Source organism: Chamaea fasciata, unplaced genomic scaffold, assembly GCF_029207755.1.
Source record: "Chamaea fasciata isolate MVZ Bird 193981 ecotype frontalis unplaced genomic scaffold, bChaFas1.0.hap1 SCAF_1, whole genome shotgun sequence".
NCBI lineage: Eukaryota > Metazoa > Chordata > Aves > Passeriformes > Sylviidae > Chamaea > Chamaea fasciata.
The window spans coordinates 128748671-128775972 of NW_027094086.1; the positions used below are offsets into that span (position 1 = coordinate 128748671).

Here is a 27302-nt window from a genome sequence, read left to right on the forward strand (position 1 = left end):
GATACTCACCAGAATGCTTTTGCCTCAAAAGGTACAACAAAAACTGCTGAAGAATCACAGTAAAAAAAGAAGAGGTATAGTTTTAAGCTCAGGAGAAGTTGGTACATCACCTGTCACAGATTATCAGAGGTGTTTTATATCTGTAAGATCTAGTGGCTCACACATTAGTCTGCTTCACAGCTTCCTGCAGCTCCTGCCATCTGCCTGGAAGTAGCCATTTTCCCAGAAAAGTTGGCAAGATGAAGCCACGTAAAATGAACAGTATTGGGGGAGCAAGCTCATGTATACTGTCTTATTTTGAGGCATGCAGATGGCCAAGTGAACAACAGCTCCCAATGTCATCTCTAACTAAAAAGAGCTAGCACACTTTTAGATGGATTATTATCAAGCAGCAGAGGGACATATTGCATCAATCTGAGATTTAAACTGAGTCGGGGTCTCTTTGTTAAGCAGCATCACTCCTGAATTACCATTTCTGCCTGCTTAAAAACAGCTGAGGGAAGACCATTCAAGCCCTCATCTGAAAAGCAAGCACCCATATGGACACGTAAATGTGTGTTCACCTGCAGGACTTGTGTTGCTCTGATGAACAGAAATAAAGCTTCACTGGCAAAAGCACAGTTTGACTAACACAAGTTGCATGTGTACTAAGGGCATTTTGCCATCATATTCCATCCGTATTTTGCCTGGAAAATGTCGCTTTTAAACACAGTTTACATCCAGAGTCATTATGGTTTGTTTCATTTAAGGTCTCTAAAATAAAAATCTTTAAGTACCAGATGAGTATTGCACTGAGAGGTCAGTATGTCTGTCTGTGGCTGCAGAAAGCCTGAGACTGTCTCTCTGCAGGAATGAATTACCCCGTGCACCTCAGTGAGGATTTCAGTGTTACTTCCCACCAACTTCTCTGAAAATTAAAGCCCATGGAAAGGACAAGGAGGATCATTCTGTTAACATCCCACCACCACTTCCAAGCAGCAACTCATTTTGGCACTAGGTGTTGGTAACTCTGAAAGATTCCTAATTACTACTTCTGCTGCTGGTCAGACCAACCCAAAGGAGCCCAACAGGGCACTCAAGGCATAGCCCTGGTTAATAAGCCTGAGTAGTCCTAGAGAATGACCACAAAATGTTCAAAGTCTATGTGAGAAGTTCAGTTTGAGGAGCTGAAAGATACCACAGGATTAACTGATTCATTACCAAGAGTAAATTAAGCTTTCAAAAACAATACTGCCTTTCTATATCCTATGTTTTTTCTATTTCAATCCCTTATCTTTTTCCCTTCCAGTCTACTTCACATCATTGTCCAGTATCCTGCAATGGTATTACCTCTAACACAGCCCATTAGATAGAGCAACCAGCTCCATCTAGTACTGCCCCTCTCTCTTCTTACAGGCTGGAGAGCAGAGGGCAGCAAGGAATGCTTTTTGAAACCTTTCTTACAAAAGAAAAGAAGACCAAGGGACTGAATCTGTTAGTTTATTTGAAAATAAGGCAAGTAAGTTCTTGTTGCATCGTTTAGAGTCCCTACACTGAAGACGGCTGCTAAAGCAAGCTAAAGCTTTTATCTACAGGAGGTATAGCAGGAACCAGAAACCTGAAGTTGGAAAAATATACTGGAAAACAAACACATTTCAATAATGAAAAAAAAATAGCCACTGAAAGGCATCACAAAGGACGGCAGCTCACTGCCCTTCCTTCTATAGAAAGAGCTGGAAGGTCAGCTTCTTAATTTAAGATCTGCAGGGTACAAAAGAACATTCCCCTGACTATTTTTTGAGTAGCCAGATTTCCAAACTACCAGTAATTGCTGCATGTGTAAGGTGTGGTTTACTGCTACTCCTCAGTACTACTGCTCTCCTAAACTGTGGATAAGGCAACACTACAGTTAGTGCATTTTTATGGTAGACTAATTTGAGGCAGAGGTGCTAAGAGCTGAGAGAAATCTAGCCAATCCAACTCTAAATCATCTTTTGGATCTCCATATACCTGGCCCTCAGTAGTCTCATTTATCAAGGAAAATGATGGCAAGTCCCAATCTTCAAAATAGTCTGTTCACAGAGAAGGTACAGAAGGGACAAGACATTTCTATTTTTATGGACTATAAATGGATGATTTTGGGAAAAGAAAGGAAAGCAGGGGATGAGTGTCACAGTGAGCATTCCCATGGGAAGAAGACCTGGATGCAGCCCCAAGGTCTGTGTTGAAGAAACCCGTTCTTGCAGAAAAATGCTGCAGAGAAATTATAAAGGGAATTTTATCTGTCTTCACTAAATACAGAGAATGTTACTAGAGATGACATCTCAAATGAAAATAAAAACCAAAAAACAAAAGAGCTTAAAAGAATCAGAATAGTAATGTAACTGCAATGTAATAGCAGTTCATGGAACTCTTCCCCCTTAACTTAGCAAGAACACATGAAGCATTTTAACAAAGCACATTGGTAGTAACAGAAATTAAATTCCCCGACAGCTCTGATAACACCATCTATCTGGAGACAGGCAGTCCTGAGACCTGAGATTTCCATTCTGAAACAGGTTTTGCAGTCCTGTGCTTCATGATATTTAGTGCAATTTCCAATGGAATTTAAAGTCCTCATGCAGAAGCAAAGCACTGACAAAACCCTGTATGTCAGGATAAATTTCCAGGTGCAAGTGCCAAAGTCGCATGCCAACTCCATGTCAGGTCCTTCCATCTCATGCTCTCTTTACTAGCAGGCTAGATTGCTTGATCTGCCAAGAATCCTTATGTTATATGCATTTATAGCTTAAATCTGTACTTTCTGTCGACGGCAATATTGACAGAAAAACAAACTTTGTTCCGATCCATAAAATGGGGGCTTTGTCTAGGAAATCTGGGGCCTCATGTTCTCTGCTGACCATGGGGGATTCCCTGGATGATGTAACTGTAATAACATCCCTTTGAAAATCTATTTCAGTGGACTACCAGTGAAAAAAGGCCTCTGGCTGACTCCCTCCTCTCACCCTTTCAGGGAATTAGCTTAAGAAGGGGAAAGATCTATTTACTGTCCGCTGTCGTCCTGGACTTGAGTAAACCCACTACCGCTCGCGCTGTGCGAAGAATTATAGATGAAAAACTTTTACCACTCCCTTTTGCTTTAAGCTGCTCGGCGCTCAGGCACCAGCCGGGAGCCTGCGGCCGCCGCTCGCAGCCGGGGCCGAGAGGCGCCCCAGGGACCGGAGCAGGTGCCGAGGCCGGCGGGGCTCGCTCACCGCAGCCCTCCCGCAGACGAGGCGCTCGGCCGCCAGAGTCCATCCGCGGCGAGGGCCGGCCGGCTCCGGCGGGCGGCCGGGATGCCCGCTCGCCCAGCCGGGATGCTCGCTCGCCCAGCCGGGCCGCCTGCCCGGGGTGCGTCTCCGGCGGCCGCACCCGGCTCCGCGGCCGCTGCGCATCCCGCGGAGCGACTCCCGCCCCGCTCCTCCGCCGCTAGCGCCGGGCCCCAAGGGCAGCCCCCACTCGCCCCTCCGGTACGGCCCCGCCGCGTCCCGGCCTCGCCCCGCTGCGGGTGGCTCACCTCCCCCGGCGCCCGGGAGATGCGGAGCGGCTCCCGGAGCCTTGCAGCCCCCACCGAGCCGGGAGAGCACAGGGATGCCCCGCTGACTACGAGGCTGCTGCTAGTAGCTGCGTGCTGCCGTGCCGAGCTGAGCCGAGCCTTGCCGCTCGCCGCTGCCGCAGGACCGCCGCCGCCGGCTGAATATGCTGTCTCACGGTGGACAGGCTCCTCCCGAGAGCTGCTGCTGCCGCTTTCCTCCTCCCGCCTCCTCCTCCTCCTCCCCCCGCGCGCCCCCGGTAGCGACTCCCCCGGTAGCGACACCCCCGCCGCCCGTGGGACTGGGGCGGGGCGCGGGCAGGTGGTGGCGGAGGGGCCGGCTCAGTGTCCCCGCCCGGCCCCTCGGCAACTCCGGCCTGAAGTGCGCTCGCTCGGGTCCTCCGTGATCCCCTCGCTGTCACCCCCACAGTGGCGCAGGCTTCGCCCCAGGAGCAGCCGAGCCGGCAGCTGCGCGGCTGTCAGCACAACACCGGCTTCACCGCCGACCCCACGACAGCCCAGGCAGCATCCACCGCCACCTCCACAGCATCCCTGACAGCAACGCATGGCAGCAGCCGCCTGCCCCATGGCAGCCGAGCCAGCATCCCCACCACCATTGTCACGGCAGCAGCTGGCAGCCCCCCAAGGGCTTAGCCATCACCCTCTAAGCCGCCTAGGATATCCCCCCCAGGCCAGCATCACCATCACCCCCACGGCAGCCTGGCCATCAGCCCCGTCGCAGCCTGGGCAACTGTCATGGCACCAGGCTCCTGCTTAGTCCTGTCCCTTCCTGGAAGAACAGGGAGAGCTCCAAAACAGATGAACGAGACCAAGCTTTCATGGTTAAATAAGGACAAGACTGTCCAAGAGCAGAGGTTTTGTTTTGTCCGTGTTTTCTCACACCACTCATGGGGACAGATACCAGACAATAGGGTCAGACTTCTAGCATTGCCCCTGCTTTTCTCCACAAGTGACATATCCATCTCCTGGGGGAGAGGTGCCAAGCAGAGCTGTTGGGGATAGTCCATGTTCCTGCAAAATAGCACCCACCTCCAGTGTAGATAACGCAGCTTCCCTCTCCCTTATTGCACACAGGTATGTTGCCCCACACCCTTTGGTACCATGGTTTGTTCTTTAAAAACGTGATGTCCTGGACGTCCACTGTTGTCCATCCCTCTGGTCCGAGAGAGCAGGAAAGGTACCCTCAAGAACCCTGTCCCTGGAGCCTAATCTCTTGTTTTCTTTTAGTGGGAAACACTAATTCCAGCCACTGTCATTCAAGGTCTAGGGCCTGTCCTGGGAAGAGTGAGATATACCCAGCCCACTGAAAAGCCATAAAGAATTCACATCATCTCCAGTTCCTGCCAGACCCAGACTGCACCTGGCCAGGAGACAAAGAATCCTGAAAAGAAACAAAAGCCTTCGTTCCTGGTGAGGATACAGTGATGAAATAAGTTTCTCAATTTAATTGGTGTTGAATCAGAAAAGATTCATCTTTTGCTCTCCTGTGAAAGTCCTTGAAGAACAACATCTTCTGCTTCTGCAGGTTGGAGCATGTGGAAAAAAACCCTGTGGTTTTAAATGCACAATTTGAAAAATTTTGAGTTTGGGGCATTTGGTTTGCAACTCTTTATTGAAACAAGGCCCTTTCAATATCAGACATCCAAAACTGAACTTCAGCAACTGATTTTTGCTTTTGAAAATGTTGGAGTGTTTGGCTTAGCTTTAACATAAACGCCATAGGGTTTGTTTAGGTTCCTTTGAATTGCGTGACACTTGCAAATTCCCTGCAAACTCAGCAGATTGCTTTAGGTTATTCCTGATCTAAGAAGGCCTTGGAGTCATTTAGTATTCCTGGATCAACAGATGAGACTGGTTCTCCATGGGGATTGATGAGATCCTGCTATTGTTAACATGCTGTCCTATCCATATAACCACGATGCCACAGTATCACACACATGTCATGACATCACATTGTATGATCATACCAGGCATACTTATATATGTCATAAATGGGTCTCCAGAGCTTGTTAAGCCCTAGATTTTTTGTTAAATAGTAATGGTATTTTGTGTTCTAGTAATAACTGTATGAGAAGATTCTTTAGAAAGTGCTGTAAACCCCATTTCAATGGGACACAATTTTGATATCTGTTACATTCACATTTGCCAGAGGTGACTCAGTCTTTTGAAAGTATAAAACGTAAAGGGACACAATTTTGATATCTGTTATAGTCACATTTGCCAGAGGTGACTCAGTCTTTTGAAAGTATAAAATAAAGGATGGAAATTCATGTGTCAAGGAAAAATCGTTTAAAAATCCTCATCAAACATAATGACAGCTATAGTAAAATTATTGTTTAAAAATGGGGAATTGCATACAGAGGAGTTCAAAAATAACTTCAGTGGCCAGGGTAGTATATTAAAAAACCCACAAATTTCTCCTCAGAATCAACTGTTGTAAGGAAATTTGGAGAAAAACAATCCTATGTAGTATAGGTTAGGTGTTTCTACAACCTCCAGGAACTCAAGAAAAAATTATGAGCAGCCCAGTTAAGGAGCTCTCTGAAGGAATAACAAATTTCCTCATAAGTGATGCTCTGTCCTCTTTGACCTCAATCTCACCATTGTCTTCTCTAATCTTTCACAGCAAAATGTCTCACCATTTTTGTGGATTTCTTGCTTTAGGTATGCAAATTCTTTATCACTAATTTTACAAGGCAGGAATAAAATCTTTATACACCAAGAAGATATGATTATATTCATGTTTCAAAACAAGATAGTTATGATCAATAATGTCTTTGTAACTCCTTTTAATGAAAAATACCGAATCATTTCAGTATACCCCACTAATTTTACATTTTCCCATTAAACACAAATCCATAATATTATCCAACTCAATATATTCGGCTAGTAGCATTATCTGATTATGTATGTCTTAATCATCAGGTGAATGTGCGGTAGCACAGAGTTAAGATTATTTTCAAAACTTTTATGTTCTCATTCTGTGAGTTCAGAAGGTAGTTATTGTAGCCCCAGATTGCTTTATGAGAACAGAGGGCAAACTGGTCAGCAATTACAGACCTTTGACAAGCTGCCTTCCCTGCAGCAGAGGTCAGTTGTACATGGACACACAGCCACCATGCTGTCACGTGAAGAGAAATCAAAGATTAAGGGAAAGTTTGAGGTCCATCACAGATCATGGATTGTGTAGAAAAAGGCTATTGTTGAAATTACAAACATTCATTGTCTGCCTGTCTCCTCTCCTCTAGTTTACACACATGTAAAATGTAGACGTTTCCATGCACATCAATAAGTGCAATATGTGGCTAATTGCTAGACTGGAAAAGTTCAAGGGAAAACAATTTGCCATGGGGTTTTTTTGAAGTTAGTTTATATAGAGTTGTTCACATTTAAGTTACTAATGAAGATGGTTGTTGCTCTGGCAAATGAATAACTGTTTATGATGCAACATAAGACAAATAATTAGTAATAATTAGTAGTGCATTGCATTTCCCTGCCTTAGGCACTAGCAACTCCATCACATTGGGCATTAATAAATGAGCAAACCCTCCAGGAAGTCTGTGCCACTTGAAGATTAAAAATTAATTTCAAAGCAGACATTTCTAAGGCAAATGGCAGCATATTTTAAACACTTTGCATGGTAGGCATAACCTAGGCTTGGCAAATAACAGATGATGTTACAAAATGCCTTCCAGCTTTTCAAAAGCAATGATTTAAACAAAGGATCAAAAGGTAGAATGAAAGCAAGCTTTAGAAAAAGTGAGGAATGTCACTTCTGAAGTCAGGTTTACTGCTACAGCAGTAAAGTCACTATAGGGTTCTATTCCACACAGCTTCAGAAATCTTTCCTACACAAGTGAACTAGTTAGTTACTCATGTAAGAAATGCATTTGGTGGTTGCTCAGTTAAAAAAAGAAAGTTATTAGGAAAGTATTGCAGAGCTTTTTTTACTGTTTGCTGAAATCAGTTAGATCTGAGTTGAAACACATCACTGAGCTGAAATTTCTGCAAGTCTGAATATCCACAATACATTTGAGAATAAAAATGAATTTTAGTGACTGGTACACAGTCACTAATAATTCCTCTGTTAATTGATTTCCTATTGGTAGATTGCCTATTCCAAGATCTTTGCTGAAACACATGTATAAAGCAAAAAAATCCCACATATCTTAAAAAAGGATAAATTCTTTCTCAGGAAAAGAAAAAAAAAAAAAAACCAAAAGAGTAATAGGAGATGATGTATACCAGTAGAAGGTAAAGGGAGATCTGTGGCAGATGGGTGAGTTCCATGCTGTTCTGGATTTGATTTACTCTCCAAACATGTTGCAACTGTGTGCTCTTAGAAACAATTATTTTAGTGACAGGCTCTTTTCTAAGCCTCTTTTCTTGCTTTGTTCCTCATTTTCCCACAACATTGTCAACAAAAAGTTGTTGCCCTAAAACTCAACAGTTCTGTACATTTGAAATAGGAATCATGAACTTGACTTCACATCTGAGACTCTGCCTGTTAAAACACAAATTTTCCAGGCTTCTGATTTTGTACTTGTAACCACGGTACAGAAATGGCCCCTAAGAACGAAAGGCTCCAGAAATTTTGTTACTTTGTAAATAGTTTTTGTAAATAGCAGGTGCTTGCCATGTAATGCAACCAATTCATTTTATTTGAAAAGATTCAGTGTACTGGGAAGGGCTTGGAAACACTTCAACAAAGCAGCTAACCTGGGAAGTAAGTAGGACATTCTGGGAGACACTTCCCCAAGTTCCTGGCAATGGTCATGCAGACTCAGCTGCATGGAGAGGTTCAATCTTGAAGGGTTTTACTGTGCTTTGCTACTGTGCTCATGTTCTGAATTACTGAGGAAGCTGTGAAAGGAGAGTTCCACAACTTGAATGGCAGCGCCTGCCTGGAAGTGAAATGGGCTTGGGGCAGGACTGGACAGTTTAGGGAACACAGACTCTGAAATGCTCTCTTAAAAACTGAGCTACACAGCTGTCTCCATCCACCTCTGTTTTGAGTTCCTGAGAACCCAATAGTTTTGTTGAAGGGAACAAAAGAAATGTCTGAGTTTACAGAATTACCAGCAGCACCCAGCAATCTTTGAATTATTGTGCTCTTTTTTATAAGAGGTAGTCTCATTTCCCCACACCACCTTTGGTTTGAAGTCCACACCTTTATTTTTGATTTAAAACAACAACAATTTGCATTTTCACAAACACCAAAGGATGCTACTCCTTTATAGGATTCCTGAGACCTCCCAAATATTTACTTGAAGCTTACCAAAATCAAAATCAGTGGTACACACAATTAGCTTTACCAAAATCAAAATCAGAGGTACATACAAGGTGATGCATGAATTTCATACATCATGAAAATTTATTAAAATGTATGAAATCAGATAAGTGCTATTTTTGACAACAAATTGAACCTTATGGGAAGTTATTCATGTGACTGAAAGTAGAAATACATTATGTAGAGAAGATTCTAAAGGAAAGAATTTCTCTAAAATGTCTCTTTGAAATGTCCCTTATTTTTCATACTTTGTTCTGCCCAAGACAGTCATCTTTGCTCACCTTTTCATCATGCCTTACCATGAACTGGATGGAATACTTGGTGTGAATTAATGGAAAATTCTAGCCTTAATGTCCCATCTACAGACACAACAACAGTAGGTGCTAATTACAGTAATGATCTGGATCTTTGTAGAAGTGGCTATCAACGTGTCAGTGCCCAATGAAAGTTTTCAAGCAGTGTCCTAGCTCTGAGTTTGTGCTGCAGTGTTAGAAAACCACTTACCTGGGGCCTGAGGCATCCAGCCCAGGCCATGGTTTCCATTTTTTAACCATGCTCTTCTCATACATACCCACAGCTTATTGACAAATACGTCTGTAATTTTTCTTTTCTCTCACCCTCACTTTTCCTGACTTAAAGTCTCCAGATGAGGATAAGCAGCTATGTTTGCCTGGAGGCCTGGATGACACTCACAGAGAGAAGATGAAAGCAGCAGCAGAGAAATATAACAATTTAATCTTCTTAAAAGAGGATAGCTGATAAAGCAGTTCTGAGGTGGGCTTGTTCCACTGCTTCAAAGTGCTGTTTGGTTAAGGGAATTTATTGTTGCAGTGTGTGAGCATGATTATTTCAGCATTGCTTCTGATCCCAAATAGCTGTCATTGCCTAGTGTTGTAGATGGGTATGTTTTTTTCTCATTGAAATCTAAAAATAAATACTGAGGGAGTTGGGGAAAATTTCTACTGAATGCTATGAGCTTTCAGGCATGGCAACCATTGTGGCAAGGAAGCCTAAGGGAAGAGATGTGGCAGCACAGACTGTTTCACCAAGACAAGGCAAATTAAAATTCAGCAGACAAGTGGTCTTCGTACCCAGGCTTTTAGAATATCAAATCAATTATACATTTCAGTCCAGAGGAAGGAGGCTGCTTCCTCACCACCAAAATGAATAGGACAGCTTAGCATGACATGAACAGGGCTGTCTGTCCTCACTTCACAGTGGAACACAGTGCTGCATGTGTGGCATATAGCAGGTAAAGTGATTTGGAATCCCTCAGATCACAGGACACCGAGATTATGACTTGGAACTGAAAGTAGGCAAGCATCCAGTGTCAGTTTAGATATTGTGGTGCATGACAATGATTCACCTTGGCTTCCCCACAATTTTTAACACACCCATGTCCTGAATGGGATGTCTGTGCTTGGTAGGCAGCACAATTCCAACATTTTTGCTTTGAGGGATGCCTGTGTCACTCTCATGTACATACAGATAACACATCTCCACTAAGCCTTATTATGTAGACATTTGATGCCCTGTGCCATTCTCAAGGACTGCCTGCCTGCTCTCTCCAGGCATGACAGAACTATGTCTGCACCAAAAGGCATCTCTAGAATGAAGTACCAAGGATAAGACTGAATTTTACCCACTGAGAATAAAATTTCCTGCCCCACTCTTCTTAACTTGGAGTTCAGGGAAGACTGCAGAAGAGATGGAGGCAGAAAGCTTACTTGGGAAATTGTACACTATATGGTTATAAAACCAGTGACAATTAGAGTGAACAGGGATTAGGGAGAGTTAGGGCCTGGAATAAACTTTAGCTCTGGACAGGGTCAGAACAAGGAGTTCTGCAAGATATAGGCAATGGTCCAAAAGCTATAGGCCTGAAGAACTGGGAGGGTCTGAAAGTGCTTGTGGCACCTGCCTTGTCTACTTGGATCATAGTAGAGGAACTCACCCCTAAGCCTTTTGAGGGGGAAAGGTCTGGCAGCTGCTGCAGAGGCTGAGGTGACAGTAGCTCCAGGGGTGGTTCTCTGTGAATAAATGACAGCAGTCACAGCACAACCATTCCCTCAGTGGTAAAGGGAGAGGTGGTGAATGTCAAAGATCATGCTGCTGTGATGTCAAGTTTAGGTATCAATCTAGTACAGCCCAGATGATGTTGAGACAGGAATGGAAGGAGGAAAGATGCCTTTGACTGTATTTCTACACTCCAAAAAAGGAGGTATCTGCCTGAAATTCATGGTCCTAAGCAGTGGCAACTTGTCTCGCCTCCGGGCTGTGATCCTCAAGTACAGCAGGGCCTCACTTGACTGCTGCCTTTCTTTCTGCACATCAGCTTGACAGAACTCATTATTTGGGGGGCTGGGATAGTAATTGACAGTGGGAAATATATCCATGACGAATTACAGTTACAGTTACAACAGTGCTCTATAGTGCCAAAGATCCTCAACAATTTGTTGTGGAATAGTTGCTGTCGTCTGTTTTCTGGAGTACATTTGACATCTTTAGAAAACAGCCCAAAATACAAAACACTTGATTGAGAAGATAAGATCAAGGTCATGCTAGAAGAATGGTTCTTTTTTCTGGAAAGCTGTATGCTGGAAGTGATGAGCTACAGTGGAGACTAGGGAGAGAAGGGGAGTATTAGGGAGGTAAAGGTTGATGTTCCTAAGTCTCTCTTACCTCCTGGGTTGTTAAAATTGGTCAGACTCTATGGTAGCCAAATCATCTAAGTGCTTATCCACAGACCATATTCCCATGTAGCCTGTGAGACATCTGGCAATGATCTGCAGAAAGAAAGGAAAAATGTAAAATCTGGCCAGAAGAGAAATACTCTGCATTGGCTAGGTGGTGTCCCAGTGATGAGTGATCAGTAGTGTCATTAGTAGACCCCTTGTGTCCGCTTTGATATCTTACTGCCTGTCATGCTGGATGCAAAGGGTTGCATTAAGTGACTTGTTTCTTACCCTGTGGACTTACTCCCTCACTGCAGCAATGATGCCACATCCCAGATTCTTCTGTGTGCAGGCAGCTGCAGAGTGGAGCTCTGATTTCAGATGCCACCTGAAAACCCATGGACCCACATTCCTTATGGGATCATGTGAGCACAGTGCAGGGCATGTGACAATCCCCAAACTGTCTGTTTGTTCATGATGCCCAATGTGACGAAGAAAAGGGAATTCTTGCCAGAGTTATGTCATCTCAGAGGCCTCACATGACTCTGTTGACCTCCCAGGAAGGGTTGTTTCCTTCTGGAGGAGGGAGAAGCCATGCTTTGGAGTAGCTAAGACAGGCACTGATTTCATACATGCACACCATTTGACCTGCTTACAGCAGGGCTATTTAGCATCATCCATCAGGGCTGATGCAGAGCTTGAGTCTAATTGGCTGTATGGTGCCAAGAGTCTGAGGACAGCATGAAAGAAGGACCTCAACACCAACTTAGGATCATATTTTTCCCATGAAAACTTGTCTATCATCAGGCAAATCTGTCAGTGTTGTCTTGATTCTTGTGCAGCATTTGCCCAAGGAACTGCTGTGCCTTGCTGCAAGCCTGTTCAACCTCAGCTATTACTGAGATATTTCTTCTTGACATATGTATTATTAGCAAAAGGTAGTGATTGGCTGAGGTGTGGGAATCCTCCACTTGAGGCTGGAAATCTGCTGACCCTAGTAGTGCTGCTGCCCTCCTGCTCTGCAGTGATGCAGGCATTTCTGGGACCTTGTGTTACAAGGGGAGGGTCTCACTGTTGGGAAAGAAAACGGGCTTCCAAGGTCTTTTTGCTGCAGGAGAGCTATGTGTGCTACATGGGCTAGGGGTCTCAGCAGCTGCCCTGCAGCCACCTTGACAAGCAGCTCAGGGATCCTGGAGCACTGAACAGCTCCACCTGCAGCCTTCAATGCCTCCAGGCTTCCCTCTGAGTAAGCAGGGGAGGGAGGTACCTGCTGCATGACTGAACGCAGGCCAAGGCTTTGGGAGATGCCTCTAGCCTAAATGTGGATGACACCTTTTAGTCAGATGAAATACACATCAATACTCATCAATTGTAAATACCATGTAAGTGCACACAGTGAGAGATTCATTTTGGTCACAGCCTGCTCCTGCGCAGTCACAGCTAATGACAGGGCAGAGGCTTTGCTGCAGCCTTGGGACTGTGTATTTCACATGGTGTGCCACCAGGTTATATCTTAGCAACCCTCCCCATTTTTGTATCAGTGGCTAGTGTTGCCCCTTTTTCCCTTGGCTGCAACTGCTGTGCAGTGTGTTCTTTGATATCTTCCTGTACATAATTGCCTGACAGCTGCCTCCAGTCCATATCTGCTTCCTGCATCTCACCATTTCCCAGCAACACAGCTGCCAGGTCTGGCACATATTGCTAATACCTCTCCAAAACCATCCAGGAGTAGTAACTCATTAGCAGGTTTAGTTTTTGAAAATTAACTGTCAGGCTTTTCAGTACAGTACAAATGTAAAATCCTCCTCACGAACAGCAGCTTTTATTAATGTGCTATAAATACAACTATAGCAAGGCAAAAGAATGATTACATTAAATTATGTTGAAAGCATTGTAAGCAGCTAAGGAGTAAAAAGTTACAGTGGTGCTGCAATTGTCCCCCCATCGTATTACACGTCCTAAAAGTCCTGTTCCGGGGTTACACAGGAAAAGAAAACACAGCAGCTCTCATAAAGATCTAGAAGGGCCCTGCTAAATTTACACTACATTAGTATGATGATGGAGTTTTGTGTTTGTAACCACTAATCAGAGTAGATGAATTTATAAAAGGGTACTGCTTTTCAACACATCCCCTAAAAAAAAAACAAAAAACAAAAAAAACAAAAAAAAAAAAAAAAAAAAAACCAAAAAAAAAAAAAAAAAAAACAAACCAAAAAAAAAAAAAACAAACAACCCTTGTGGTATTACCATAAAGGTGTCACAGAGTTTATAGAAAAGTAATTATTTGTGAAAAATGTCAAACTGAACCAGAGGAACCATTGCCTATGTCACACTCTAAGCTAGGAAGATGAATCTATCCTCACCTCAGCATGGTTTTCTCACCATGACTATGACGAAAATAAAAATAGTTCTGTGTATGTGTCTAGACAATATACACACAACTCTCTGCAGTAAATAAAAAAAAATTTTTGAGCATGATCAAATACTCTGCTTTCCACTGACTTATCCTATATACATACTTTTTTAATGACTATCCTAAAGACAACTAATATTCTACTTTTAAATAAAGATTTTATCTTCCCGGTTTACCTGAAGATTATTTTTCTATGTATAACAGGAAACTTCATTTCAATGAATTTCAATGCATGCTGAGATAGTTCTATTACTTAATTCTATGTATTTTGGGTTTTGTGGGTTTTATTAATATTTGGGAGTATCCTATCCATGTCCCCAAACCTCTGACAAGCACATAAGCTGTGAAACATGCATGTATGCAACATTCAAGTGAATTCCTGTCTTTGTACAGGAGCCAATGATGAGTACATGGAAGTCACTGCAAAAATCCCCCTTGCTCAGAGTGTATGTAATGTGTTTTGTGCAAAACTTAACACCAAACACATATGTGGCATTAACATCTGGTGTCATGTTGAAAGAGAAGGTTTTGCATTACATACCACTGCCATGCCTCTGCAATTATTTCAGATCACCACCCTCCTTCAAGATAAGCTGATTTATGTACAAAGTGACTCTTGAGGTATGAGATCAGCTTGGCGTGGCCATTGACACAGAAAGAGAGAGGCCTGCATTTGGGAACCTCATAAATGGATCCTTAGGTTTGTGCCATAGATATCAGTCCCATGTTCTGCTACCCAAAACTGCAGCCTCTTTCATGTTGTGTGATCTCTCCCCACAGAGGTTCTCACTGTAAGTCTCCCACTGTAATGTGCTTTTCCTACCTCTGTCTAAATAGTACATTTTCATAATCATTTTCAGATAAGTCAGGGTCAATCAAGTTGATTGATGGGAAGCACTTGGAAGTTCAGTCTCCAGATGAAGTGGCTGGGATCTTTCAGAAGAGTGAGCTGCTCCACAGCACCAGCCCCTGAAAATCCAGCATCTCATCCACATGATGATCCTGCTCTCCATCACACAAGCCATAGATTCTGTTCCTGTATACTTAAGGTTATGAATACTTCCTTAGTCCATGAACCTATCCCTTTAACTCTTATTGCAAAAATAATCTCACAATACATTGCTTTATTAACCATCAAACTTTTCAGGAAGATATAATGGGTGAATGAAAGGGTATGGGTATATTCCATGGCAGAACATATACATGATATAACAGAGTGACTGGGAAAGCCATCATTCTTTTTCTTTTTTTTCTCTTTTTTTTTTAATGGTTTAAATTCTTAATTAATAGCTAAGTTTTATATATAAATTATAGGACATAAGAAAATCAGCCCTAATAAGGCATTACTTATTAAAAGAACATCACTTATGTTTCCTTACTCAATTCTGTATTTTGAATTTGTTCACATACTCATGTTTGCTACACTGCTAGTAAAATACAGTTATTCAGTATTCTCAATCCTCCTATCTATTCAGACTTCTCATTATATATCAGAACTTCCATTAAGACTTTAGACATTGATTGATGCTTGATCTTCCATTAGTACAAAGGGGGTTAATACATAGAAAAGGAAAATAAAACATCTCCTTAAAGTGTGAGCATCCTAATAAAGTGAGTGTCACAGACTCAATTACTGCTACACCGCGCCATGTTGCCACTAGGTGTCAGGGACACAACTCAGGCTTGCTAAGCTATGGCTCACATCCCCCAAGGACTGAGGGATAATTTTGTCTACACTATTACACTTCTCAATGAAAGCCTTTAAAACCCCAGTGGAGCTGGTCCTCTCTTTGAGAAGATCACTGTTTTGAAAACTCTGTGTCCTGGTGCACTTAGCTCTGCCGCCCTGGCAGCCATAGTGAGGGAGTTACAAATATAAATTCGAGGCAAAGTATAAAGAAAGTACAAGACAAGGGCAGAGTGGCAGATATTGTCTATCTGGACTGCTGTGAGGCCTTTGACACTGTCTCTCATAAGAAACTCACAGAGAACCCAGTGATGCATGGCCTGGATAGACATACATGGTGAGGTACACTGAAAACTGTCTGAACATGTGAGGCACAGAGTCTAGTCAGAGGCCAGGAACCAGCAGAGTACCTCAGGGGTCACGGCTGGGTCTAATTCTGTTGAAAATCTTAATCAATTGTCTGGATGATGGGGCAAAGTGTACCCTCTGCAAGTTTGCAGATGACACAAATCTGGGAGCTAAGCAGAGTGGCTGATATATCAGAGGGTCATGCTGCCAACAGAGGGACCATAACAGGAATGGGTGAGCAGGAAGCTTAGGAGGTTTAGTAAGGGAAAGGGCAAGTCCTGAATCTGGGGAGGAATAGCCCCACTCACCAGTATATGCTGAAGGACACCCAACATACAAGCATCTTTACAGTAGATCTGGGGTCCTGGTAGATGCAAAATTGAACATAAGCCAGTGATGTGCCTGTGTAGTAAGGAAGTTTGAAAGGATCCTGGGCTGCGTTAGGAGCAGTGCTGCCATCAGGTCAAGGAAAGTGATCCTTCTGCTCTACTCACCACTGCTGAGCCCATACCTGGAGTACTATGTCCAGTTCTGAGGTCCCAGCAGAAGACAGACATGGACATACTGAAGGAAGTCCAGCAAAGATTTCATACCTCTGATCACCACCCCCTGGGCCTGGCTATTCAGCTGGTTTTCAACTCACCTTCCAGCTCATATATCAACAGCTTGTTTATAAGGATCTTATGGGAGACAGTGCCAAAGGCCTTAATGAATCCAGGTAAACAATATTCACACCTCTCCCCTCATCTACCCGGCCAGTCACTTTGTCATACAAGTTTCTCAAGTTGTTCAAGCCCTTGCCCTTAGGCAAGCCATGCCGACTACTCCTGGTGATGGTGGTTTTTTTGTTTGTTTTTTTTTTTTTTGATTGTTCATGTGCCTGGGATTGGCTTCCAGGATTAGCTGTTCCATCACCCTCCCCAGGATCAGGCTGACCAGCCGGTAGTTCCCTGGGTCTTCCTTCTTGCCCTTCCAAATGACAGAAGTGACATTTCCTTCCTCCAGGCTTCATGTACTTCTCCCAGTCATCATGAACAATCAAAGATCATAGAACAATTATTGAAAGTGGCCTGACAATGACATCTGCCAGCTCTCTCAGCATCCTGTCAGGGCCCATGGAGTCATGTATGTCAATTTACTTAAGTACTCCCTGATCTGACCCTCTTTCACCAAGGCTACATGTTCCTTGATCCAGTCTTTCCTCCTGATCTTTGAGACCTGGGATTCCTGAAGGCTAGGAAAGATGGCAGCAAAGAAGGCATTCTGTACCTCAACCTTTTCCATGCCTTGTGAAGGCAGATGCCCCACCTCATTAAGCAAGGTGCCCACATTTTCCCTAGTCTTCCTTTTGTCACCTATGTACTCATAGAAACCTTCCTTGTTGTCTCCATCACTCCTGGTCTGATTCAAATCCAGCTGGGTTTTAGCTTTCTAAACTTCATCTCTCAATGTTCAGACAGTGATTCTCACAGGTAATCCTCACAGGTTACCCATCTTTGCATCCTTTTTGTATTTGAGTATGGCTAGGAACAACTTGTTTATTCACATGGCCCTCTCGAATTTTTGGTCTGAGTTTTTGTTCATTGCAATGGAACAATCTTGAGTGTGTAGGAGGTAAGCTTTTAATATTAATTGTCTTTCTTAGCCCCACCTTTCCTCCAGAGCCTCATCCCACAGCATTTTTTTCAAGATCGCTGAAGAGGCCAAAGTCTGCTTTCCTGATGTCCAGGGTTCTGACGTTGTTTTTCCACCCTCCCTGCCCTTGGGATCCTAAATTCCACCATCTCATGGTCACTGCAGGATGACCTGCACACAAGGCTGTCTTTGATCTTCATATCCCCAAAAAGCCTCTCCTTGGTGAGGATGTGGTTCAGTAGTGCACTTCTCTTAATTGGCTTCTCTATCACTTGGAGGCTTGGAGGAAGAAGTTATCATAAGCGCCCTCCAGGAACCTCCTGGCTTGTTACATTCTACAGTGTTGTTATCACTGTTATTCTGAAGGTACTACTATCTAAATCCATGCTTTATGTTGAACTTGCTATGCAGTAAGTTTTATTCTGTTGAAATAAACTGACTTCCAAGGCTTTGGCAGTCCTTTGTGCAGGATCCACAGTGTAGCCCTGGTCTCCTGCCTGAGATGTTTTGGTTTTCTGAAATTCTTTTCCCAGGGAATTTTCTATAAACAAGAGACATGTTTTTGTAAACTGTACCTATGTTTTCATTCTTTTTCCTAGGAGGGACTTCTTCTTGATGTCCCTCTAGTCTGACCAATGTGATTGAAGAGGTTTGTCTTCTTGCCACCAATCAAATTGATCTGTGTAAAAAAGTATACAAGGGAGACACATCCCAAAAATAGAAGGAGTCAGCCTTCTGAAGTCAAAATCTGTGTCGTTGTGGTGTACAACAGCGTCACCACAGAGCTACCCAAGATTCCTTTTGCCATGTCATCTGTGGATCTCTTTGTGTGTAGGGACTGGACTTGGGACTGGACCCTTTCTATTATGTTTTATTATGTGTGCTATAGATAAGACTCCTGTTTCATTTTCAGCCATCGCTGCCACCATCAGAAACATGAGATGGCAAATAATAGAGAAAACAGTGGGAAAAATGTTCAGGAAAAAGAAAGATTTTTCTGGAATCTGTAATAAAGTAACCTCCAAAGTACTTGCAGATTTACTACACCTTGTAGAACTATCTGTTGGTAATATATAAAAATACTGTGACATGCTGGTTTTGGTAGTAGTAGCCTGAAGACTTTTCTTGGAAAGTTGTTATTTTTGCTCAAAAATCTTCAATAATGATCCAAAGTAACACACCTAAATAATACTTTAGCTAACACCAAATACATCGAAATGACTAACTATACACACTGAAAATGAATAAAAATAATTAGGAATAAATAAGATTCTTAAGTATAACTTTGCAACCAGGCAAAAGAAAGAATCAGCATTATAAAAAAAAATAATAATTTCAGGATCTCAGCAGGCAACAATCTCGAGCTTAGACAGTGCCACACAGGCAAATCTAATGTAGGCTGGGTTAGCTGTCATGACATCTTGAATTGCCACAGAAATCTGCTGGGGTGCAATGTCTCAAGGAACATAGTCAGAATTGATCAAATTCAATAACGTCTACTGCCCATTTCAAAACCTTTTGCTTTCTAGACAAAATAACTCTGGTTTTACATAATTTTGCACTTTTATTCTATCATTTATTAGAATATAATTAACTTAGAAAGTTTTCTCTGATTATTTACCAAGAATGGCTACAACATACATGTCTTTTAACAGCTACATTATGTTTGCACAGTGCACAGCAAGATTTGAGGAGCAAACTCTAGTTAAAAACACTTAGCAGAAACTTACTTTTTCTGGGCCAGGAAGAATGAGCCTGTCTATTTTGCAACAGCTTCTCTGGAAGATATCTTCACTGTGCCAAGATGGGATATGGTAGTGTCTGTCTGCTCAGTGTCAGTCTGGAAGTCTGCTTTGTGAAAGAAAAATTAGTTGTCCATTTAGGATGTTTTGAGCTGGACTACCAGAAACTTGGGCATGTAAAAGGCATTTGTCAGTTCTAGAATCATTTCCTTTATTTGATTTTAGACAGAAAACTTGAATGTATAGAATAATATCAGAAGAACTATTTTCTAGTCAAAAGAAAATTTTAGTTTTCAACTCTATAGCATTTTCCTCCAGAATATTACAGAATATGTGTTGAATGAGAAAATAGGTTTAGCTCTACCGGAGGCCTAGATTAGATCTGATGACTTGATTAGAATCCTAAATACTCAGTCTATTTCTGTACATCTATATCATGTTTTCCCTCACCACCTCTGCTCAGAGCCAAAATACAAACCCTGCTGCATGTGGATACTTGGTCACGTGTAGGCATGCCAAGCTCTCAGACAAATGCCAGTGAATGAGGAATTGCTTCTTTCCACAGTGGGAAAAAAATATGTGTTATGGAAATGTTGACACTTCACCAGTGAGAAAAATAATGTGTCTTCAATGAATTCAGCCATAAGGAGGAGAAAACATCTATGCAATAGTAAATATTTCTCATTTTATTGTGTTAAGTTGCAAGATAATATTTAATATATATATTAAATGATTTAATATTATTTATTTATTTTACTCTGCTAGAGTAAAAGAGGAATGCCATAGTGTTGCATGGCTGCCTATTTTTCATAAACAGGCTGTTTCTAATGTACCCTAACTACAACTGCCATGGTTCTCAGAGCAACTAAGTTGTCCAAGCTATGTTTATATCTCTTTCATATCTTCCTTAAACTAACAAATTTCTATTTATGTGAGCTAGTAGCTTCAGGTTTATGTCATGCAGCAGATGTAATCCAGGCTCTAATTATGTTTAGACTTAGTTCAAATGCTCACAACCTGTTTGTTTGGAAAGTAGATGACAATAATATACTAATATACTATCTTGTTCATTGTCCTACACACTTTGTATCTTTAGTGTAGCATTGTACTGAAGTTTCTTGTAGAACTAAGGTCAGTTCTCACCAGTATTTTGCCAAGGAAAAGAAGTCATGTGAGTTTATACTTCTGGAAAATTAATATCCTCAAAAATCTTACTGTTCACTTTGGGACTAAAGTTTTCACAGAAATCACTATCAAACCATTGCCCTGTATGGATATCAAACCTCATTTGAACTCTAAATTATATATGTAGAATAAAACCACTCTGTTTCTTTCTGCCCCTAAACATAAATCTGAAATAATCCTTGAAGTAAAAATAGCAAAGTGCCTAGTGCCCACAAAAAAATACATTACCCAAGCACATTGATGAAAATACAGTCTAAGTGCACTGTCAACACCAGACCTGCCCATATCCAAGCAGATCCCACAGGACGTGATGGTATCTAGCTTCTTTCAGTTTTCTTTTTACTCTCTCGAACAGTAACTCTTACCCTAACTCTAACAGCACTATCCATCCTAATATAAAGCATAGGATATTGACTCTCAACACAGTGCTGAACACTGCCCAAGGGCAACGAGAGCTGAGACTGAGGATTTAGTGCCCACCTGAGACCCACCAGCATTTCACACTCAGTCCAACCTCATTCCAATCTGTAAAGTCCTTGACGTGGGCTCACACAAAAGCATGCCTTCAGTGCCTTCCAGCTCCAGCCCTTACTCCAGCTATGCCTACTGTTGTCTCTGCACAGCTGAGCAGAGCTCTCCCATCCCTCAGTAACATTTCCTGTGCCAAATGGGAAGCTTCTGTGCACCTGACTGAAAAATGATTTTCCTAAAGGATGAGGCACAAGGTCTTCCAGTCAGACACCCTTGCCCTTTCCCCCAAATCAACTCTTTTCCCTGTTCTACTCAGAAGTGCAGAGAGGTGCCAAACCCCAGTCAAAACTCAAGTTGTGGGCATAGGCCTGTATGGATGCTAACCCTCACAATAACCCAGGGACCATTCCTAAGTTAGCCCAAAGAGGGAGGTCAGCTATGCCTGGGTCCTCCCCTCTAACTGTTTTAAAGAGGCAGCCAAGTCATCTTAGACTCATTCTTTTGTGATTATTTGCTCAGACTACTTTTTCTTCTTAAAAATCTTCAGCTTCTGTTCATTTTGGATATCACTTTACAGCGAGAGATGCCTTCACTGACTTGGATCTTCAGACTTGATGTCTGAAGTCAGCAGCAAATGATATCTGTATTGTTCCCTCCAGATGTTGACTAACTGGGCAGAAAGCTGACATTCTTGATCTGGCAGCTAACACAATGGCCAGGGTGGGGAGTGAAAATCTTTCACAGAATTTTGTTTAGCTTAGAGCTAAAAACTTGCTACAGAATACATAATTTATGCAATTCCTTGAAGGGCCTTTGGGACATTTCCCATATTTCATGAGGTTTTACTGTCTGGATTGAAGAGGTAGCCTATATCTGACTCTCTGCTGAGTACCCAATTTCAAAATTTAGGCTAATGTAGACAACAGAATTACACCTGTAAAAAATCTAGGGAGTTTCTAAACATACATATATACATATATATATATATATATATCACTGAGTTGCGGAAAAAAACAAAACACTGTTCATCCTGATAGCTAGAGCATCTATCCAAAATCTGAAGGAGTAAGGAAAACAAAGATGTTTTGACCAGAAAAAAACAGAAGGCTTGCCTGCTCTGCTTGGAATAAAGCTTGCAGAAACTTACAATCCATGTCTCATCTTTTGACTAGTCTTGAGTAGGTATTAAGTCCACTTTTTCTTTCACTTTCCTACCTCTCCCCAACATCAAAAAACCCAGCAAGATCATCTCTCCTCAGTCATTAGCTATGAGGTGCTTTAACATAATAACAACAGCTAATCAGAGTCCTATATGTGGTGGTATGAATGTTAAAAAGGCCTTGATAGGACCTCTCTGTGGGATATCCATCTCAGGAATCTACACTGTATGGACACGGATGGGATGGCTCAGTGAAGCCACCTAACACATCAGGCATGCCTAAACTGGGAAGCTCACAAGAGCTATCTGACAGAACATGGTGGCCCCAACAACTGACTAAAATAGCAGGAGGCTCTTTTCACTGAGATCCTGCATAAACCAACATTCAATCAATTTAAAAATTCCAAGCAGAACTCCATCTTACCTTTCTAATATTTTCTTACTACATCTGGGGAAGGGACAGGCAGTTCTAGGGTTAGGGGTCTCTCTCTTCCCTCCTGATCACAGAGTGCACTGAGATGTTGGTTCTCACATGGGGGAATTATCAGTTCCTCCTCCTTTCCTGCCCCCTGGTTGCTGGCACCAGATCTCTCTGATGTTCTCTCTCAATTCCGATATCCCATGTTTCCACTGACAGTCCACAAGCAATGATGGACATGACATTGGCAGAGCACTTTTAAAACAAAGTATTGCTTATTTTAGCCAGAAAGAAGAAAGCACACAGAGAAAAGTATTTCAAAACAAGAATATGAATGTCTGGATTATTTTTCCTTGCTACAAAGGTGGCCTGGTCACTGACTTTCTCAAGTTAGACAGCCATAAGAAAAAAAAATTTCAACTGACAGAATTAATCTATGCATAATGTAGGAAACTGAACAAAGGGCAAATCAGACTTAAAAAAATATTTCCTTAGAAGTCTTTAGAAATTATTAAAAATTAAAATATGAACCCTAAATTTGACTTTTTTTCTTTCAGTGTGCTTTTCTTTCTCCAATCTTACAGAGAGAGGTTTGATCCAGTTCCCACTTAAAACTACAGCTGAAATGACTGGAAACATTTAACTGAATGCAGTGGGCATTGGATTAGGACTTCATTCACAGTCATTCACACACTATCCAGTAACCGGAAATAACACATGTACAACTTCCCTCTGGCTGAGAAGTTAACCCATCACTTTAAGGATGTCCCAGCAATCCCCTCTAGCATCTCACACTGCAGTAGCTATGCATAGTACTTAATATGTGCAGCTGGCAATAAGACTTCCCACCATCCTGCTAAAAATCATCCACTTAACTCATAAAACAACTCATTAGTTAATATTTGAACTCTGAATACAGAACATTACAGCCAGCTGTTCAGCAACGCAGTAGTTAGTGAGCATACCAAGCCTGTCCTTTCCTGTAAACAACCTCTCCTTAATGTATTTTCAGACAGCGCTGTCAGATCCCCAAATAATTTAAAAAGCATTTGAAAGTCTGGGTTGCACCCTACTGATGACAGCCTACTTTCCCAGTCATGACACAGAACAAATCTGTTCTGCAAGCATAAAGGCTTTCTCTTAGGTCAAATCAAGGTTATTTACAAATACAGACAGAAGCTGGGATCAGACAGCCCATACACTTCTACTAGAACTGGAAAACACACCCTTTTGACCATGCTCTAAACAGCCACAAAATTAAATTTTAAAAAATGCAAATGTTAATAACTTTCTTAATGAAAAAAAAGAAAAAAGTAAGAATAAAACAATTACGTATCTCAGAGCTAGTTTTGTTGTTCAATACACTTCTGGAAAACGTGTTCATTAAAATGAAAACAGTGACACAGGACAGGACCAGACAGGGTCCCTTTCCAAAGGGAGCTGTGGATGAAATAATTCAACTGATGTGATTACGGAGGATTGTTAGGGGATATTTACATGAAGGAAAGCAATACTATTCTGGCTCTGGTCTGTGCCCCCTTCAGCATTTCCCATTTTCAGCACACTCAGGCAATATCTGTGTCATAGGGCATACCCAGTGTTATGCTACTGCCTTTTTGGTCCCTTATCAAGATGACAAGGGACACTTAAAATGCCACCCTCAGACTACTGTGGTAACTGGCATGGTGACTCAGGACAAATGTGAGATGCTCCTAAGGGGAGTTAAAAGGTCATTTGCACAGCTAATGCACTAGAAATGTTAGCTGCTACATAGTGTTGTAATGCCAGCAACTGTGACGTTAAGGCATTTGCCATATCCTGCAAGCTGATCAATACCACTACATATTTTGTAAAGCTTCCAGAAGCTTAGATTATGTTAACGTAAACAGCAAAGAAAGAGCAGCCAGAAAATATACTGAGAAGTAGCAGAGACAGCAAGGCACACAGCCCTTATCACAGCACTGAGAAAAGAATCAGGACAAACAGCTTTGGATGACCTGCACGTGTACATCTATTCCTCTGAAATGCTGGGATATGTTTCTTTACCATAGAGGGGGAATTTAATGGAAGAGGTAGTAAATGGATGGAAATAACATGAAGTGATTTATGTTCAGGTGAGAGTGGCGACTCACAACTCCCTTGAGCAGCAGCATTTAGTCTCTAAAGTATATAAATTACATACTTGGAAAACTGCAAGTTGCAGGTTGTAGCCTTGTTTTATTTGGCTGTCCTAACTTTTAACTGGGGTTCAATAGATCCAATTTTTCAATTTCAGACCATTAGAGAGAAGAAGGAAAGGAGGTTGTAATTTTTTTGTCTTTACTACCTTGTGATCTTTTCAGCACATAAAGGTCACCTGCAGCAGATGTCAATAATCACACTCTTTACGGTTTCCTTAAAGTTCATAATTTTACAGAGCTATTTCACATGTTACTAAACCAAACCAAATTACTTCTCAGCACGAGTGAATTGGTGCCTTTCCTATATAATTTTATGAGTTCCCTCTGGGTCTTCTCTACTCCAAGAATTTGAGCATTTGGCACAAGATTTGAAACATGAACTGACTGTAAAGGACTGGAATTATCTGGATGTTTCAGAAGTAAATATTAGATACTTTTCTCTATGAATGGTTAAATAGAGGCACCATTTCATTTGAAAGAGAAAATTCTTGGAGTCAAAACTCTCTAATTGTTCTCTTTGAGTGACTTCAGATGGAAATTTATCCCAGGTTTTCAACATTAGTACAGTCTAATTCAGCATGCTGGTTGGACCTAGCACTTAATTTCTCAAGGTGCCATGGGTTCCTAACTCCAATTGAAATCCCTCAGACCTGCAAGGTCTTGCAGTCTTCATTAAGCAGCCAGAAGTACTCACACAAAACTACAGACTGTTTCTCAAAATGCAGTCCAACAATTTCTTGAGTCTCTCTCATGAAAAGGGCAAATAATACCATATCCACTTCCTATATTTCACACGAAGGGGAAATGTAATTAAGGTTTGACTAGGGGAAATGTGATAGAATTGTCTTTATTTGTTCAGTTTTACTAAATGGCTGGTTTTTTCTCCAAGGCCTTGAAGAAGGTGATTTTCAGCAAAAATTACATCCTAACTAGGATTCCTGGCATTGATTTGATTTGACTTCTTTTAACTGAAATACTTAGAATTTAAAAATTGTTTCCGTACATGAGAGATGATAAGCGTGTTCATCATTTGATGTGCATGCTGTAAGCCCACAATACCAATAAAAATAAGCAGATACACTTGTTTACTTCAGCATGGCAACACTCCCATGCAATATCTGTTTCAGTGTCTTACTCCAATTAAATCCCACATTGCTTCTTTGATAAGATTCTTATCTTACTTCCCTAAGCTTCAGCACATAGGGAGTTGCAAATAAAGAACTGCTTTCAGGATTCCTTGTTGCATGTCTGGAACAAAAAGCAGAAGGAAAACTGGTTCTCCAGCAACCAACCCAGGAGAAAGCACTGCCTTTCCCCTCAGCACCTGCTGGAAGCTAGCAAGGGCTCTTGTGGTAATTACCAAGTTTTCTCTTGTCCAGAGTATCCTCAAGGCTGTTTACCTTGGATTTATTTCTTGATCTGAATATTAAAATTTCAAAACATTTCTCTAGTACTGTGGAAACAGAGAATAAGAAGCTTGTATTTCTTTCTAGGAATGAGGAAACACCCATATATTCAACTTTACTTAAATATGTATTCATAATGAGTAGCCACAAAATGGAAGACTTAACTCTCACTTCAACAGTAGTTGTGTGAGTGTGTAAAAAGAAATTACACTTCTTCTTATATGGTGTTAATGGACATCTTACACATTTTAGTGAATCTGGCAGTGAAAATATGTCTTGTGAATGTATTTTTTTTTGAAGTAAATTTGTAATTCAATTGGTCTCACAACAGACCAAGATATTTCTCATCTCTATTTCACAGACTGTATCCTCCTATGAGTATGTTAAATATTTTCTTTCAAAGGTAGCTTTTTGAAACCAGTACCTGCAAATTTATTGCTGATTATTTGTACCCAGATATTATGCCCCAGATAATAGGGAATCAAGATTTGTATTTTGCACATATTTTTAACTTTTAAATAGGTGAATATTTCAGTACTTTCTTCCTTCAGTATTTTTTGATATCTAGGGGTCTTTTCCTATATAGAAATGAAATGTATGTTCATGAATGCCTGCATATAAATTTAACCCCCACAGTAAATTTAGAATATTGGTGTAATTTCAGTAAAAGAAACAAAGAAATATTAAAATAGTGTAGTTTTTTATATCACTTTAGGTAGACAGAAATCTTGGAAATCAAGTACCACCATAGCTCTGATGATTTTGTTCTTCATTTCAGTGACTATTAGATAAGCACTACATTGAAAATTGAATTTGAAAATACCTAAGTGGATAGAGTAATAAATAATATTAAAAGAATTACAGTAACAAGAAAACATACTTAATGCTGCATAGAAAAACTGTGGATTTTGTCTAATATACCACGAGATTTTGCCACAATAAATGGAGAGGGAGAGTTCCCTTGTTTAAACTGTTGTTAATGTTCCAGCAATGTTGTATTGGCAGTTTATCCATCATCTGTTAGTCATGGCACAAAAATATTTTGCACTTACTCGAACCCAAAGGCAAAGCATTTTAATTGTGCAGTGCAACATTTTTTATCATACTGGCTCTCTGTCAGGA

At 41.5% G+C, this 27302-nt stretch overlaps 1 protein-coding gene across 6 annotated transcripts in view; it reads right to left on the bottom strand.

Moving 5' to 3' along the window:
• The window catches only part of DYNC1I1 (dynein cytoplasmic 1 intermediate chain 1), a 202722-nt gene extending 183352 nt beyond the window's left edge, over positions 1–19370 (bottom strand). For 5 of the 6 annotated variants that reach the window (XM_066197143.1, XM_066197189.1, XM_066197173.1 and 2 more), the window contains exon 1: positions 3536–3764. The gene's annotated coding sequence lies outside the window, so the exon portion shown is untranslated. Of the gene's footprint in view, positions 1–3535; positions 3765–19349 lie in introns of those variants that run through there. The other variant, XM_066197155.1, reaches the window with a different exon arrangement.
• Positions 19371–27302: the final 7932 nt, after the last annotated feature.